Genomic DNA, 12,458 nt, shown 5'->3' with positions numbered 1-12,458 from the left:
GAAAAATGAAACACATTGTCAACCTTGGCTCACTGATTGCCTGCAAATAACTAAGTTTGTGCCCAAGAAAGGAATGGGGAGAAATCTTTATGCTTCCCTGAGCCTTTGAGAAAAATGAAAGAATATGTAACAATTAATGTAGAGAAGTTTTTTTTTAATTTATAAGCTGCTGAATAACCCAATAGGGCTCCCTAAGCAGCATACAACAATAAAATGCAAGGCAAAATATTATAATTCCTAGATATTAAAAAAAACCCCTAACTGCTGGTAGTACAAGAGACTAGTTGTTAAAATCAAATTTCAAAATGCCTATGAAAAATGGCAGTCTTTGCCTAGCACCGAAATGAAGGTAGAGATGGCACCTGGCAAACCATTCTAGGAAGCTCATTCCAAAGCTGGGTGGCAGCCCTCAAGAAAGCCCTTCTTCTACCTGCCATCCCTTTCAATTCCTTTAGGGATAGCTCTTTCAGAAGGATCTCATGCCCAGGAGGGGGTAGGTAGGTATATATGGGAAAAGGCGGTCCCTCAAGTAACCAGGTTGCAATCTGTTTAGGGTTTTATATGTTAAAACATGCACTTTATAGTGGGCCTGGGTAATTTATATAAAATACATGTTGTATGGGCTTGTGAACTGATATTCATCACCAGCCCTCTTTTGGACCAGTTGAAGTCTTTAGACAGCCTATAAGTAAGTAATAATTGTTATTTTCTAATTCATTAGCAGATGGTTTTCTAATGTTTAACTTAATCAGTATGCATAAGTCTTAGATTCTCTTCAATCTGGTTCTGGTTTTCGCCATTTTTTGTTATATCAGTAAAAAAGCTGGAGTTAATGAAGAGTAGCCTACCATTCTAAACTCCTAGGAAGTAAACCCTTAAATTTCAGTTGGACTTATTCCTGGGTAATTAATCTGGTAGGAAGTTCTTCATCCACATTCTAGAGAGGTAACCATCTTAGTCTGTTCCAACAAAAACAGAAGTCTTATGGCACCTTGAAGCCCAACAGATTTATTTTGGCATCCAAAGCTAAGAGTGTCTATGAAAAATTATACCAGAATAAATGTGTTAAGGTGCCCTAAGACTCTTTGATGCAGTTTCCTCATATAGTGCTTGGTTGAACTGGAAGTCTCCACCACAGGATGTAGTGTTGAGCTTGGATGTCTTTAAAAAGTAATTAGACAATTTCATGGAAGATGGGGCTATCCATGGCTACTGCTCTTGATGGTTATATGGCACCTCCAGTATAGAATTATTATGATTACATTACATGTCTATACCACCCATAGCTGAAACTCTCCGGACAACACATTTAAGTCACTCATCCAGATTTCAAACAGGCCTAAGTTTCCAGGATTAGGCAGGATCAGGCACTTCAGGCTATACAGAAGCTACAGCTCACCTAAGCACACCAGCTGCCGGCCAGTGCATGAACAGGATGGTGTTATGGCATTCCTGTCCTGCTTGTGGGCTCCCCACGGACACTGGTTGGCCATTGTTGGAACGAAATACCGAACCAGAGAGGCCTTTGGTCTAATCCAGCACCACTTCTCTAATATTGAGTGCCTTTTGTGCTCTCTGCTGCAAAGGACGAATAGCCGTTATCTCTCTGGAGATAGTTTTTGCCAAGTAGACACGCGTCTTGCGCCTGTACTGTCACCTAAGTCGAAAAGAGAGCAATTGTCTATCACAAACGACCCCTCCCAGGGGCCTTCATCATCCGCTCCTTTTTTTCCTTCTTTTTCATCGAGGATGGAAACTTTAGCCACGTTCCCTGGGCTTCTGGCCGGTTTTGGCATTTGCAAGGCAGGGCTGCAGTGCCCAGCAGCGTCCGCCAGGGGATTTTGTCCATTATTCAACGGTGGGAGTCCCGGCACAGTCCGGAGCGTTTGTTGATGTCGCCGCGGCGGCGTGAGACGGGATCCTTTTTCTCCTCTTGTGTTCCGACGACACGAGGAAAGGCGAGCGGCGTGAGAATGCCCCCCTGCTCGTCACGATAAAGCGCCTGTCTGTCCGCCGGCGTTTGCTCTTTGGGATTGACTTGCGTTGGATTGCACTGGACTGTTTTTCGCCTTCCCCGCCCCCGTACTGAAATCTTGGATTGTGGACTTAAAGAAGGAGAAAGCGAGAGACTGCACCTCTTCCCAGCGTCTTTAAGGTAAGCCTGGGAGAAGCGGCCGCCACTGGACAGGCTTTCCTCAATCCCACCCCACCCTACCCTGCTTGCTTTTTTCTTTTCTTAAAACCCTCCCCCATCCACAAATCTGGGATCTCGTGTGTGTCTCCTTGGAAGCAGAGGGCGAGGGAACACTGCGCATCTTGAATTGTGCAAGAGCGTGCAGTAAAAGTTGGCACCCCCGCCTCTCTTTCTGCACTCTTTGCAGTTGCGGCAGCACAGCCCGCGCCAGCTCGTTTCCTCGGAAGCCATCCCAATGAGATTAGTTTACTCCCGAGGAAGCACGGTATAGGATTGCAGGTTAGTAGCCGCATCCTATGTGTGCTTCCTCTGAAGTAAGCCCCGCTGAGTTTAATAGGATTTAATCCTGAAAAGACTGAGAAGGGGTGTGTTGAATTGTACTTAGTGCTTTTTATTCAGTTAGTTTTAGTGGTAGAATTTAACTTATCCATTGAATTTCCAAAGTCTGGACTTTTTGGACTCTTTCAATCTCCTTTGCTCTTCTGGAAGCCTTTCTCCCCAAATCGCTTTATAGGATCGTTTGAATGAAGAGCTTGCACCCCCCCCCCCCCAGAAGTGCTTTCTTTAAAAAGCCATGCCTCGTTGGGAGTCATGTGCTCTTTCTCCATCGCCGCCGTTCACAGGAACGGGGATGAATAGCATGCGGGGAAAGAAAAAAGGAATTACGATTTAAAGCGAGCGGGTGGGGGCGACGGGAGGGGCGTTCGGCACCTGGTGATCGTTTGGGGGGGTTGCAACCGGTGTTCTGGCTATTGTACAATCTGGGCCGACGAGAGACTTTTCTTTCCTTTTGAACCTACATGCTGTTCAGGGAACTAGTCACATTACGCATGTCAACCTAATTGTGCAATCTTAGGCATGTCGCTTCTGAAGTAAGCGCCGCTGAATTTAATAGAACTTATTGTCAGGTAAGTGCTTATAGAGCGCAGCTTTAAGGTCCTTGTTCTCCAGTAGGGAAACTGGGGGGCGGGGGAGGGTCTTCTGGGGAACTGACTGGAATCCTCTCTTTGGGATCTTCTGTCAAACATCTGGATTCTCTGCCCCTCCCTTTAATGCTGTGCTAGAGTATGGGGGTGGGAGGTCTTTTTCTTTCCTTTCTGATTTATTTTTTAAGTATTTCTTTAATAAGCATGAATCAAGGGACAACTTATATAGAAGGCTGTACATTTTGCTAATGTGCCCCTTTTCAAAATACCTGGCAAAAACGAAAAGAATCACCCACCGGAACAAAAAACGATAAATAGACCTTTGTTGGCCTATTGTTAACACTCCCAAATAGCTGTAGTTGAAGGGAGTAGGTGGGAACTTGGAAATAGCATTATTTTAAAACCCTTGCTTATGGATAATTTTAAAAGTGAGGGAACATAAATTAATGAAAACAGTCTGGTTAGGAAAAAGAGTAATGTGGGGGGAAATCACATTTTAAAAAATCCCAGGTGGTGAGGGAGGGGGCATTATTTGGAGCTGTGACCAGACTATCCTTTTATCCCTACTTAAGGGATTTGCCTGGCTTCTGTTAAGGGAGTTCTTATTTTTACTGCCTTGAGGGAGTCTCAGACTGGTTATTCAGGGTCTGCTGCTTTGAATCAATTTGATTTGTATCTCTGCAGGAAAGTGAAGCCCAAACTAAAAATCGCGTGTTAACAAGCGTGGTTTTATCTGGCAGGGGCGGGGGGAGGGGAGAAAGGCTTCTATTCAAGAGCGGGGCAGTCCGGGGAGAAGAAGAATAAGGCCTTTCTTAACATTGGCCCGCAGCCTTGTCCTATCCCCACTAGGCTGCTTTAAGGCGGGAATCTCGAAAATGGAGCCCCTTTCTTCAGTGAGCAGCTGTTCAGCTATCTGTAACTGCTGGCGCTGCTGAGAGGAAAGAAGGGCCCAAAACCAAAGCTTGGGTTCTGGTGCCTTGTTCATCACCTTCTCAGGCAAAGCTGATTACAACTGGAAATGACATGCAGTTATATGAATTGAGAGGAAAGGTTGAGTTGAGCCAAGAATTATACGATGTGTGCATATTTTATAAAGTGAGCCACCACAGCTTGAGGTGAGAATTCCCCAGTGAATTCTGAGAAAAGTAGCTTTTCGGATTAGAGTTGCCATCTTCTAAGGCAGGCAAATTATGAGTAGGTTTGCTTGTTTGTTCAATGGTACAGATCTAATAGGCTGCTGGGGACTTACTGGAGCCACTCTAATTGTGGCTATCTGGTGGAAATTGTTTAAATTATTTTAATTGTGAAAATGTAGAGCACAGGTCATGAGTTCTTCCTATTAGCCTTCCTATTAGCTTATGCAACAATTTCAGTTTTCAGAGTTAATATGACAAACAGGCTCTATAAATATATACACCACTTGCTTACAAAGCAGTTTCATCCACATTTTAATTGGTGATGCTCTTTGTTTAGAATCTGTTTTCTTCCTAGGAAAATGGAAGTCAGAGCTGATTTAAGATTTTCCAACACAAAAATTGAGATTTCATAAACAGTTACAACAGTATGGAGAAATGCTGGCCCTGATTTAGTGTTGGCGCATATGAGCAGCTCTCTGAAAAGCAAGGTATATCCACAGGAAGGGCACCTAAACTGAGCTCCCCACAGAACATCTGGTCACCCCCAAATACTGCACTTTGGACAGGAATGTGTACAGCCAAGGCAGCTGGAGTGGGCAGAGGAACTGTGTATGTGGAACTTGCCTGTGCACTCAGTTCTGTATCTTAGAAGAAATACACAGAAGTCTGTTCTTACCCATGAACAGGGGAATCTGCTTGGGATTTTTTACTTCTAGGTGGAACTTCCCATATGAAGCATTCCATTGAAGAGGCATCATACTTCAGTGGTAGAACATATAATCTTGGCCTGCCTAGTGTCCTAGATCCAGTACCTTTAAAAAGGACCAGGTGTAGCAGATACTGTGAACAAACTTCTGCCTCAGACTCTGAGGCTACTTCCAAGAGCTCAGGTGACCCTGGTCTAGATGGTGAATACCTTGACCTAGCATAAAGCAGCTTGTTGTGCTCCAAAGCTCTTAGGAATGGGAGGCTGCCCTTAAAAAGGTGGGGGCTATGTGTGTATTCCGAGTTCATAATTAGGCACCAAATTAGACATTACTTTAAATCCATATCTAGCAGCTATATGAATTTGCATGTTTACTTTAGAGTAGACACATGCCCCCTAATCTAGATTAGGACCAAAGTGTGTGTGTGTGTGTGGGGGGGTAGCTTTTACTATCTGGATTAGGCCCCATGCACCTACAGTAAAGTGAAAATGAAAGGCTGCCATAGCTGCTAGATATGGATTTAAAGTAATTTGTGTTTTGGCCCTCTTTCAAGATTCTGAAAGAAGTAATGAGAGAAGCTTCATTTGCTAAAATTATCTTTGTCCGGGGCCTGTTAAAGGACCAGGCCTTCTGCCAAGAAAACAAGTTGGCAACCCTGCTGGACCTAGTCCTGTGTGAAGAAGTACCAGTCCTTCACTATAGGAAATTACATCTTCTATGACTTATTTATTGTTATTAATATAGTGCTATCCATGTACTTTGCAGTGGATTTCTTGCAGAGGAAGTTCAAGAACACAAGCCCTGCATTACTGATCTTACAAACTTAAATTAACTCAGATGTTGCCCATCTTCAGAAGTAAAATGACTAGTTGTGCTATGTAAGGCATGTACAAATGGCATTTTGGTTTCAATTTTCATGATTCCTTGACTATTTTCATAATCTGAGTTGTAAAACTGACAAAGTATCATCACAATAGTTTAAGGTGCTGTCTGGGGCCTGCTGGGAGATGTAGGCCTTTTTTTCTGTCTAAACCAGCATAGGATTGTGTCCTTAGCTTGAGCACGTGGTGAATGAGCATTAATCTTGCTTTCAGTGCATGTCATTGTTGGAGAGCCACACCAGGGTGACATTCCCTACGCAGCATTTCATCTTGATGCTTCAGCATTAAGGGAAGTTGTGGTATGCAGGTGGTTACTGCTGGTTTTAGAAATGGGGCATTCTGACAATGATACAGTGCAGCCATTGGACTTGCTGGTAGTGCGAGAGCTCCTGTGGGAACTTAGCTGCAGTACACAGGTGCTTATCTTCACCTTTTGCAAAGCTTGAAGGATCATTGTCTATCTCTTGGGAGATGTGCCTGACATTAACTTAGTATGGGAAAGTATGCTATATGCTTTCCTGTGCATTAAGTTTAAATTCAGCATTTTGAAAACTGTTCAGTGGTTACTGTGTAAAAGTGCATTGTTATGTTAAAAATATACCAGATTGCAGAATGGAAAAACATTTATGTTAGTATTTTATTTGCAAATGCAACAATAAACAAAAGACAAGTGAATGCAAGAGAAAGAGAAAATGAAAGAATCATACTATAAAATATAACTATGTCCAATGATCGTTACATCACCCTTAATATAAAAAGGAGGTGGAAAGGATCTAACACCTTCATTTCAAATATATATGTTAATATAAGCAGTTCAGAGCCTGGTACAGTTACAATATGAAGACAATCTCAAACTCGGTCTGAACTAAAACCAGGATTGAGCCTTAACCTTTTAAAATGAACCTAAAGTATTGTTTCAAAATCCCTGTTGAACTCAAACCAAAGAATATCTGCAGAAGACTACAAAAATTGTAATTACTAATTCAGAATTAGGTTTAGGGTTGGTGAAAAAGCCCAAACTGAGATACTTGCTGGAATGAATTATAAGCAAATTAAATAGTTATCCTGGAAGATTTTAAATGTTTTGGGCTTGTCCAGGCATCAGTACTAACTATGCTTGGCAAGCAGGATGAAAACCTACTATTTTAAGCCTGTGGCCTACTGTAGAGAAGACTGTGAAGATTAAATGTTAACTTGTTACCTTATAAACAAAACTGAAGTGTTTCAGGTATGCCAATGGGTAACTGAACCTCTTATTATTTGAACCTGTGCAAATTCAGTCATGGCTAAATGGGGAAGAATGAAATCACAATTTTGATAAAATATGGGAAACACTGGCAGGATTTTTTGTATTCTTAAGCCAAAACTAAAAAGATGTGCCAATCAAGGCTAAATTAAGCAACATATGATGCTATATACTAATGTATACAGGTATGCTTACTTTGTATCATTCTGCTTTTGATAGGTATGGGAAGAGGAAATACCTTTGCCCCAACTGGCCTCAGAAGAAGCTTTTTGCAAAGATAATCGAGAGAAAGAACTGAAGAGGATAGAGTATTGGTTTTGAGGAAAGGGTCACAGTGGGAGAACATCTGGTGTGCATACAGAATGTCTCATGTTTAATCCATGGAATATGTAGTTAAATAGACAGGGCTCTGAAGCATCCTTCCTCGACCTGGTGCCCTTGAGATGTTTTGGACTACAACTCCCATCATAGGGTAGCAGGTGTGTAATGGAACCAGGCATAGACACAAACTAGGCAGAGTTGTATTTCCATATCCCTAAATACATGTAAACAAAACCATTGATCTATGTCAGATTAGATCAGAGTCCCAGATCATTTTGGGTTCAACCTTGTCAAGGACCTTTAAATCCCTGCTTACATTTTTCCAAGTCTCAAGCAGGTAGCAGAAACAGATTTAACCAGCTGTTGGTGGGCTTCCAGACATGGCTGGTCAGCTGTGTTTGACTTGTTGAGTGACAGATTGCTTGACCCTGCTCTAAGCTGTATGCTTAAATCCATAAGATTATTCTGATTATTCCATAACAAAAGCAGCAGTTTCTTACCTTGTCTGCAATTGGCTGCCTCCCCTTAGAAAAGTGGCTCAAAAAGTGATGGTTACAGCAGTGGCCCCAAAGTCTTGTTCAGTTTATCATAAGTGCTCCAGATTGTTGATTCAGAGGCAACTCAAAAGTATGACCCTCCCCTCCCAAATCTAATAGTCACATTAGCAGAGGTAGGCATTCCTTATTTATTCTAGGAATTCCTTTTCCTGTTGTCAGTTCTCTTATTTAGTCTTTGATTAACCAGTAATGATTACCTCAAGAAATCAAATAATAAGGCAATTTAAAAGAATAGTTATGTTAGGATTAGCTGAGTTAGTTTTGAGTTTAAAGAAGGCTGTTGCTATCAGCTTTTCTGGAAATCATCAGATATGGGTAATCTGCTAAAGGTTTTTTTTGTTGTTGTTGTATATGTCAACTTGTCCTATCACTGAAGGCTGTACTTCTCTGTAATTTGGATGCAAACAGGGATTGTGCTGTGCCTCAGTGCACAGAGTGAAAGGCACCCTTTGTTTCAAAAGTGGTTAAAATGCAGAAATGTCAGCTGTAGGGATTGCTAAGCCCAAAGCAAAGTGTAGCTTTAGGGGATAGCAACTGGAGATGCTTGGGTCACATCCAGTCCTCTGACAGATGTCACTTGGACTCCAACCTGGATGTGGTATATAAAAAGTGCCATTTGTTGGCAAACCAAATTGAGTAAAGGACTTAAACTTGACTCTTCACCCCTCTCTATCTTCTCAGTAACCCCTCAGGAGAAGTGGTGGCTGAACAAGGGTGTAGCATATAATAGTACATCCTAATTGCATCACCCAGGAGATGCATTAGTGAAATGTTTTCCTCATTTACTATCGGAAGTTGCATGCATCCCTTTTGCCTTTTCCTCAACAGCTGTGTCCCCCAACAGGACTTCTTCCAACTGTTTAGTCATTTGACCTTTTATGAAAGCCTGATTTAAGTACAATTTAGAGGCAGCAGCATAAAATGAAATTCTCCCTCTGTGCTTGAGGAAGTTTATAGTTTGTTTGGTGAAACACACTGAGTAGCACTGAAATAAGGTTGCACTCTTTTACTAATCCAAAAAGGTTTGAGTGAAGTAAATAAGTTTATCTGAAGGCAAATTCTGCATTCAGTGAAAAAGCTCATGGTCAACATCTCACAAAAGGAAAGAAAAATATAACTTTGGAAAATATTTAGCACAATGTAAAACGCAAACCTATTATGTTCTATGGGATCAATGCTCAAGAACATGTGCACAGTATTTCAGGTGCAAGAACCTTTCCGATCTGTGGCTTTGTTCCTGAGATAATGGCCTGGCTTGCACATAATGCTAAGCCATTGTGTGGTTTGTTGCAATTATAGCTTGTCCTTAACTTGTTGGTGCTGCTGACTTCTGTGAAATACTGGTGCCCAGCAAAAACAAAACAAAAATGCGCTTTTGGCTCTCGACATTGCAACAGAAGAATAAAAAATGCACTTTTGGCAAAATGGGTGGGGAAAAACAAACCAGAAATAGGGAAAGCAAGCCCACAATTGGTTTGTTCATCTGCAAGACATTTCATGGCTAAAGCAATAAGCCATGGGAAACATAAACCATGACGTGAGGTTATGTGTAAGTGTAGCTATTGTATTTTCTGACTAGTTGAATTTCATGTATTAAACTTAAAATATGGGAGTGATGTTGCTGTATTGCTTGTGTAGGTGGATTAGGAGTAACTGACCAAGACAGGGATCTTGGGGTTGTGGTCGACCGCTAAATGAAAATGTCAACCTAACACATGGCCATTGTGAAATAACAAATTCCAAATTACTGGGAAGGCACTGAAAATAACACTTCCAATGTCATATTGCCCTTCTACAAATCTATGGTGTGACCACACTAAGAATATTGTGTACAGCTCTGGTCACTGCACCTAAAAATGATATTGTAGAGGTGGAAAAAATACAGAAAAGTAAATGGATAAAGTAGTTTTCTATGAGGAAAGGTGAGATTGTTTAGCTTAGAAAAAAGACAATAGAAAACATGATTGAAGTACACAGAATTCCATGTGGTTTGAAGTACAGAAGGAGACATTTTTCTTCCTCTTTCATAGTATCATAACCTGGGCTCATCCTATGAAACTGATTTGTAGGGGGTTTTGGACAAATAAAAGGAAGGACTTCTTCACAGTGCATTATTAAACTGTGGAATTCACTCCTACAAGATGTAGTCTGATCCTGCATGGGTCTTATGCTCTTAAAGTGCTTGCATAAGGTCTGTCAGGTCCAGGGCTGGGAAAAGCCTGACTGTTGAACTCCCAGTTTCCATTAGTCACTAAGGTCAAGGATGATGGGAATTACCCAAGACCTTCTGGTGGGCTGCACATTCCTCACCCATGTATATTGCCTGTGATACCTGTAGCAGTTAGTTTTGAAATTCCTCTCCATCCCTTCATGTCTGTATCATACTGTGACCCCCCATTTTAATATTTTTATTGTTCTGTTGTAATAGCAAGAGCTTTTCTGTTATATTTTCTATATAATCTTAAAAGAGAAAAGGATAAAGAACTATACACACAGTTCCTTAGTTTAAACTATAAAAACCCAGGCCTAGGAATCAAATCAAGCCCTACAAACTTTTGTAATGATCACGGTACCTTCTTCCAACCACTGTTTGGTGGTTCTGGCTTTTGTGCAGTTTCTTCTCACATTCCCAAAGCTCAAAATGCTGCTTAGTTGCTGGCAACATTATGGTATTTTTTGAAACTTGGTTTTTCCCCTTTTGCTTTTGATTCTGCTTCTTTTCCTCTGAGCCCAGTTAAACACTGGAATGTGGCTCCCCAAGAGCTTCACCCAAATGGTATTTGACCTTCAGCCTGAAAGGTACCTTAGTTAGACACCTTAATAACCCTTGCAAAAACACTAGGGCAGTCAAGTGAGATGAAAGAAAGGCGAGAGTGGAAAAAGTTTGTTGTGTGGTTAAACTTGCTAAGAATACTGAAAGTGCTTTGCATCGAAGTGCCATGTGAATGCTTAGCAATAATACAGGAGTAATCAGGAATGATACAGATGGTGATCTGGTTGATGAACTCTTGTCTGTGTTTCTGTTCTTCCGTAAATGAAAAGTTCATGAAATTTAGCTGCAGCAAAATATCTTAGACATAGTAGTTCTTTTCTTACTGCGGTGATTGACTTTCAACATCCATAACTTTTGAATTCTGAATGAATTGATGAGCAAAGCCTTTTTTCATCTGCTCCTAGAAGAAAAGATTTGGTGGTGTGGAAGTATTACATTATGGCTATTTTAACAAATTCAAAATAAAGATGGTAACATTGCCACCCAGTGTGGCTGCCCAGAACCCTCTGAACTCAGAGAATTATGGGCATCCTAAGAATGCTGGAAGGAGTGTAGAAGTGAAAGTTGCCTCCTTAAAAGATCTAGATGGCCAGGTTTGGTCATCTACATCTCTTGTGCCTGCTCATCAGGAAGAGAGGCTGGTAATTAGGAAGAGTCAGTGCATCCTCGTAAGCCTTAGTTATCCCATCCCCATTCCCCTGAACTCTTCCCCCACCCCAGCACTGGTTCTGAGGTTGATTGTCCAAACCTGGAGCTATAGCCACCACAGCTCTTTCTATGCCCGCTTCTCAAAATTCAGAATCCCAGCCCTGACCTTAGAGAGCATTTCCAAAGTTGGAGCTGGGGTTTCCAATTTTCCTATGACCATCTAACTTTTGTCTAGCAGCCATAGAATTGAATTCTAAGAAGACTTTTGTTGTAGCATACACTGGTCTATTAAAACTACGTAATCCTACATCTTAGAGCACAATTAACTGATTTTAGATCAAGGCAGTGTTGAATGAATTGATTCAAATCATGATTGCAATTGCCAAGGAAAAAGATGGATTTAAATTATAGATTTAAGTTAGGTTTCCCATCTTGAAATTAATATATTTGCTGAATGCATTCGCATATCAATTAATTGTTATAAGAGTAAGAACAGTACTTCAACTAAAAATAGCCTTTGGTGTGGTCTTTTACATTGTCTCTTTTTGCAGCACTTAGTATATTTTAGAAGTTGTTACTATGGTGATAATAAAACATGTGTTTGAGAAATAGCAAGTCAGCCTTAAGTTAATGTAAATGTAAGGTTTAACAAGTTTGTGCTAAATTCAGAGGTCTTTTTAAACTAAAAGCAAAATATAATTTTGAGCAATATCTATTTTTTTTAAGTCTACAATTTTACTCAGTGTTCATTTGTTCTAATCTTCTGCGCTGACCACAGCCATTCATGGAGAAGCTGTTTAACCCATTATTAGGGATTATTCAGATGAAATCTGAATTATTTGGTCATTACTTGTTTTGTGATACAGTATTTTAAACTGTGTATATTAAAAGTAGATTTCACTTAATCTTGCTACAACATCACATCTGCTGTTGAAGATGATACACAAGCTGATGTATGTTCAGATGATCCTTTTCATTATTGCTACTGCTGTAAATGTGACTTCTGACTACAGCTGCCCAGGAATTTCTGTCATTAAGATCCTTCAACATGAGTGCGACTTGCACCATT

General features: G+C 40.9%; 1 protein-coding gene across 4 annotated transcripts in view; it reads left to right on the top strand.

The window, feature by feature from the left end:
• The first annotated feature begins 1,875 nt into the window (after positions 1-1,875).
• MOB3B (MOB kinase activator 3B) overlaps positions 1,876-12,458 on the top strand; it is a 104,637-nt gene continuing 94,054 nt past the window's right edge. Inside the window, exons 1-2 of one of the 4 annotated variants that reach the window (XM_044427966.1) lie at positions 1,876-2,155; positions 7,310-7,439. The gene's annotated coding sequence lies outside the window, so the exon portion shown is untranslated. The other 3 variants (XM_044427965.1, XM_044427968.1, XM_044427967.1) reach the window with 3 other exon arrangements.

This window comes from Varanus komodoensis, unplaced genomic scaffold (genome assembly GCF_004798865.1).
Source record: "Varanus komodoensis strain SLA01 unplaced genomic scaffold, ASM479886v1 scaffold19, whole genome shotgun sequence".
Taxonomy (NCBI): Eukaryota; Metazoa; Chordata; class Lepidosauria; order Squamata; family Varanidae; genus Varanus; species Varanus komodoensis.
The sequence above is the reverse complement of the archived record's forward strand: the minus strand, read 5'-3'. Positions and strand labels throughout refer to the sequence as shown.